Consider the following 5,180-nt stretch of genomic DNA (forward strand, 5'->3'; position numbering starts at 1 on the left):
CCAAAAGGCTGGGGGCACCTTTGCAAGGAGGAGAAGCATGAAGACGTCTTACCAAAAGCTGGGCTCCCAATCCTGACTGCCAGGGCAAAAGGCCCCATGCTGGAGTCGACGTGTCCAGGTTGGCCTCCCTCCCAAAAAAAGAAGGAAGCTCAAATCTCTCCAAATAGGGGGGTGCTCAAATGGCGAATGCGTGCGCCCCTCCGGCGGAGTTTGCTGACCTGAAAGAGGAGGAGAAGCATGAAGACGTCTTACCAAAAGCTGGGCTCCCAATCCTGACTGCCAGGGCAAAAGGCCCCATGCTGGAGTCGACGTGTCCAGGTTGGCCTCCCTCCCAAAAAAAGAAGGAAGCTCAAATCTCTCCAAATAGGGGGGTGCTCAAATGGCGAATGCGTGCGCCCCTCCGGCGGAGTTTGCTGACCTGAAAGGAGATGCGGGCACAGAGAGGGGCGGTTTGCTTGAAATGGACACGAAAAATGGGGCTTGAAACTAACCGAGGTGGTTCAGGAGGAGTTCAGCGCCCGGGGAGGGAAAGGAAGAAAGATGCAGATGGGAAAGCTTGTTGGGAGAGTTTGTTGCGCTTCGGGTTATTGTCGCGCCCAGAAGCCCTGCGTACGACTGCGACCCCCGTGTGCTGAACGCACACACCCCCACACGCGCTTCCTACAGCAGGATTCATCACATACGCGCACACTCTCCAAAGCAGGATTCATCCTGGCCTTTAAAAGCCAAGCCAAGCACTACCTGGTGCTTGGAGCACAAGCCTGGCAGTCCCCAGGTCTGGCTTCAGCATCTTGCTACTCACTGCTTCAGGTTCCCTATCAGGAGGAGGAGGACCACCGCTATCTCAAAGGGACGCTGTACCACTTAATTCAAGTAATTTCTTGCCCGTTGCTCCCACATTTTACCCCTCTGCCAGCCTCGGACGACAGTGCTACAGAAGTGCCAAGCATTATCAGCGACATATAAGAGTAAAGCAATCAGTTCCAGCTAAACGGAGAAACACTTAACATGAATGTCAACTGCTGCCAGTTGGCCTGTCTCCATTGATCCTGAGCACCTCACCATGCCTAAAAAGCTGGATCCCCCATAACTGAATTTTGCCCAAGTCAGGAAACACGCAAAATTGTGAATCTGTGAAAAACCAAGTTCTTAAAGGGTTTTGTTACCAATTATTTCAGGCACAGACTTTTTTTTTTTTTTTTTACAACTATACATACAGTTTCCATTTTCCCCCAGGTACTTAAAATACTTTCTAACCAAGAACCAGAAATCCTGATCCTGCCAAAACTATGCTTATCTTGACATGCTTTAAGTAGCCTTATTATGCCTGATGAAGGGTGGCTGTGCCCAAAACCTTGCTAAGAACTTTTTTCCAGCTACTCAGTTGGTCTAATAAAAGAGATCCCATCTGCTCATATAACCTGGCCTGCGCATGTCCTTAGACCAACACGGCCACAACCAACAACCCCCCTTATTAACTCACTACCTTTAAGCAGGTGCATAAACCTGTGTGGGATCAAGGCCTAAACCTCACCTCCCTGAGCTCCAGAAACATTATCAATCAGAATAGTTAGGTATTGGCTAACTTCCCAAGATCAAGTTTCTGATACGTTCGTTGGGCTTTATGTACAGCGCATCATTAACCTTTTCTTTTTTAGAAAGAAAGTATACATACATTGTTTTGCCTGTTCTCCCACTGATCTTTAGAGGCATTTTCGCCACAAGGGAAAATGGGTGACCCTGGTAGGAATAACTCCAGACTGCCTTTTGTGTGATACTAAATTCAAAGGGACCATCAGCAAAACAAAGGAAGTGACAACCCACTTCGAATGTACAAAGTTAAGAGGGGGGAGGTAGAGAAAAATAGATTATTTCCCCTCCCCTCCATCCCCCTAAGCCTCTCTCACATTTTAACTAGGCTCATAATAAACATACGGAAATCATCAAACAGAAACGTGATGCTTAAGAATATCTTACCCTTTTAATCTTCCTAGCCAAGGTGTGGGATTTTCAAGGGACATTTTCAAGATAAAACTCCTGGGGCCAATTCTTCTCCCAGGCTTAAGCAGCTCCAAGGAATATAATCACAACTGAGGAAAGAAGTTGGATTTATGGCTTTGAAAAGATCTCGCTCATGTTACCAGTAACATCCTAGAGAATTAAAAGTCACATTAATTTTAAAAATATAGTTTCTCATCTGTACAGCGTGTTTCCTTCCTGTACTTCACTCTGCTTGGGTGACTTGAGTGTACCGCTCAGGCTCGCTCGGTGAGAGCAGTCATTTTTACTCTCTGGTTTCCCACTGTTGTGCTTTGCTTTCTAACACCACCACGACTAGTATTTCAGCAATGATTCCCTGCCTTCCATGGAAGACCGACAGTCCTGCTTTTCGCTTCAAAGTGGTTGAAAAACTACAATGTCCGCTGGGTAAGGGGGGGGAAAAGAAAACCATGCCAAGGACAGGTAATTCCACGTGCGGCAGCATTTCGGCGATACTGCCCCATCAATGGGGGGAACCAGCAGAGGGGAACTAGCAGAGGGGAAAGCCCGCTAAAGCCAAAGATTTGCAGAAACGAAGGGCATCCCCTGCAGAGGCCCTCTGGTCCTGAACTGCCTTCCTGCTAGATGCTGCCTTAAGCTCCCTTAAGGGGCGAGGGCTCTGTTGTGTGCAAGGGCATGCTCGCTGTATAAGATAATGCTGAGTGGCAGCATCCCTCCAACACGGCGCTTGCTAGATTTCAGAGGCAAGCGGCAGTCAGGATGGGCTCACAGGCTGCTAAGCACAGCAGGCCAAGAGCCGGGCAGCCAGCCTGGCACCCTCCGAATTGGGCCCAGCTGCACAGGGGGCTTTGGGAACACTGCCTCTGAGAAGAGACCCTGCCCCACCACCCAGTCCAGCTCTTGCCCCTGCTTTATGGGCAATGAGACTGCTAGATCCTATTAACACTCGTCTTTGCCACACCAAAGCGCACTGGTCCAACTAGCGATCTAGGCATGGGAAGCATCGGGAAGAGCTGCCCGATGACTTGACGTGCCTCGTGGTAGACAGGGCACGGGAAACGGGTGCAAGTCTGCCCCTGGCTGCTGCAAGACCAGAGCGTGGTCGTCCCCCACACCCCAACCCCATGCCTCACCTTACCTCGTGGCGAAGCACTTTCAGAGCTGTAAAGAGAAGTTCAAACTAGAAGCGACCCTCCCTTTTCTGATCGAGAACTAGCAACAGGCAATTTTCAGGGCTACCGGGCAGCCACCCAGCTCCCTCCAGCAGGGTTCACCTCTGGGCTGGGACCAAGACAGCAGTGGTTAGTTGGGGCCAGGCTGTTTCCGGCCTCCAGCTGAGAAAGCACGGCCACGCTCAGCCAACTATTGAGCATCAAATATTCTTGCCTCCAAGGAGACGCTTGGCAAAAGCACCTCTGTCTCTCCATCTGCCGCCCTGCCAGCTCAGACTGAAGTGTGGGACCCATCGGTTGCAAAGCCAACGCTCTCCCAGTTCCCCTTTGCAGATGAGTAGTTTGGTGTAGTCTGAGGCTGCCCCACAGCAGAAAGACACTTTGCATCAACTCGTATTTACAACCTTTACGTTCACGGTCTGCCTCTTCACAGTGGGTTTATTCTCTACAGTTACCAGGCACAGCACAGGCATAACCGAGTGAAACTATGAGCTGTGCTATACAGGAGCACAGGCAAGAAGATCTAATGGTCTCTTCTGACCTTAAAACATATTTGTTGATGGGCCTATGCTTTTTTTATTATTATTATTTCCCCTTAAGGCCTCTTGTTCTTCTGCACTTTCTACAGATTTAATCCGGATCCAGATGTTCAGGGCCCCTAATCCCTATCTACACATATTTTTTGTATTATACGAGTTAAGATCTGACTTTTTTACCTGTATAGTAATGTCACTACAACCCCTAGCATGGAACAGTTGTATCGGTATAAAGCTGCCGAGTCCCAGAATGGCTTCACACTTCACCTATGGGGCGTATAAGTCCCTTCATATCTGTTTAACTGCAGTCGGCTCAAGCAAGACTCTTGCCTCAGCCACCCAGTGTCGCAGTGCAATACAAGCTAAGAAAATGTCAGGGTCGGGAACATAATGAGACAGACCCAGTGCAGCTAGAATAACACCGTGGGAGTGAATGGAGTTACTCTAGCTTTACCCCAGCAGAAGTGCTTTGTCCCAGAATCTGCTCTTGCCGTTTCCCAAATGTCCAAAGCCCGAAAGAGTGAGACACCGCAGCAGGGAAACCAGTGGAGAGGCAGGCGTAAGATGAAACGCCCGCCACCCCATTTTCCATTACACCTTCCAGGGAGCCAATTCAGCCCCGATGCAAATGGACTGCAAATGGAAAGGGCTGAATCCGGTCTCCAGGCCGGAGGTAGTGGTATTCGATTGCTCATGTCAGCCGACCTGCTGTGACACTTGCACCTATTTCCTGAGCAGCTCGCGCCCTGGATGTATAGGTTACAGCACTACCCTCCATCCTCTCCCGGCGGGCAGGTGTGCATACACATGGACATCAGCCAGGGTGGAATTTGGCCTGTAATGTGCTGAATTAATGTGTGTGCGTGGAGACCATTGCCCTCTACTGGACGTGCCGCCGAAAATGCGGCTTGTGCGGCCAGTGATGCAGTATCTCTATCAGCATAGCAAACAGAGGTGCTCCTTTGATCAGCTGGTAAAGTCCTCCGTATTTACAGCTAGTGGGCACATTCGGCTTAAATCTCACATTGGATATGCCATAAGCAGAGGACTGCCCTGGATGGTTGGAGTAGGTCTTTTGACAAGGGATGTGATAGAGCGAATGAACTCAAGGAGAAGGAAGGAGGAGCCAGATAAATCCAGCACCAAAAATTTGACTTCAAATCAGCATGCACGCATACATGTCACTAAACATGCACGCGGCTGAACGCGGTAGTGGTAAATGCAGCATGCCGTGGGAAAATGAATGCCACACACGGCAAAGGAAGGTAATAAGAATAGAAATTGAGTAGAGGAGGCAGGACAATATTGGAATAAAATGTGTCAAGGCAAACTAGCCCCACACCCCTGGGAAAAAGGAGGAATAGAGCCCTTCCCCACACTGTTAGAGCACAACAGGACACAGCGTAAGTCAGTATAGAGATGCATGATCCAAATTCAGTGCAATCAGCCTCTCTGCAGATTTCTCTTTCCC

General features: G+C 49.5%; 2 long non-coding RNA genes across 2 annotated transcripts in view; one reads left to right on the forward strand and one right to left on the reverse strand.

The window, feature by feature from the left end:
- LOC112551151 overlaps positions 1-2,184 on the forward strand; it is a 3,382-nt gene extending 1,198 nt beyond the window's left edge. The window contains exon 2 of the long non-coding RNA XR_003095342.1: positions 1,995-2,184. This is a non-coding gene — a long non-coding RNA (uncharacterized LOC112551151). The remainder of the gene's footprint in view (positions 1-1,994) is intronic.
- Positions 237-5,180, reverse strand: part of LOC102372773 — a 31,903-nt gene continuing 26,959 nt past the window's right edge. The window contains exons 3-4 of the long non-coding RNA XR_001358487.2: positions 1,978-2,090; positions 237-418 (exon numbers count right to left, since the gene is read on the reverse strand). This is a non-coding gene — a long non-coding RNA (uncharacterized LOC102372773). The remainder of the gene's footprint in view (positions 419-1,977; positions 2,091-5,180) is intronic.

This window comes from Alligator sinensis, unplaced genomic scaffold, assembly GCF_000455745.1.
Source record: "Alligator sinensis unplaced genomic scaffold, ASM45574v1 scaffold118_1, whole genome shotgun sequence".
Lineage (NCBI taxonomy): Eukaryota > Metazoa > Chordata > Crocodylia > Alligatoridae > Alligator > Alligator sinensis.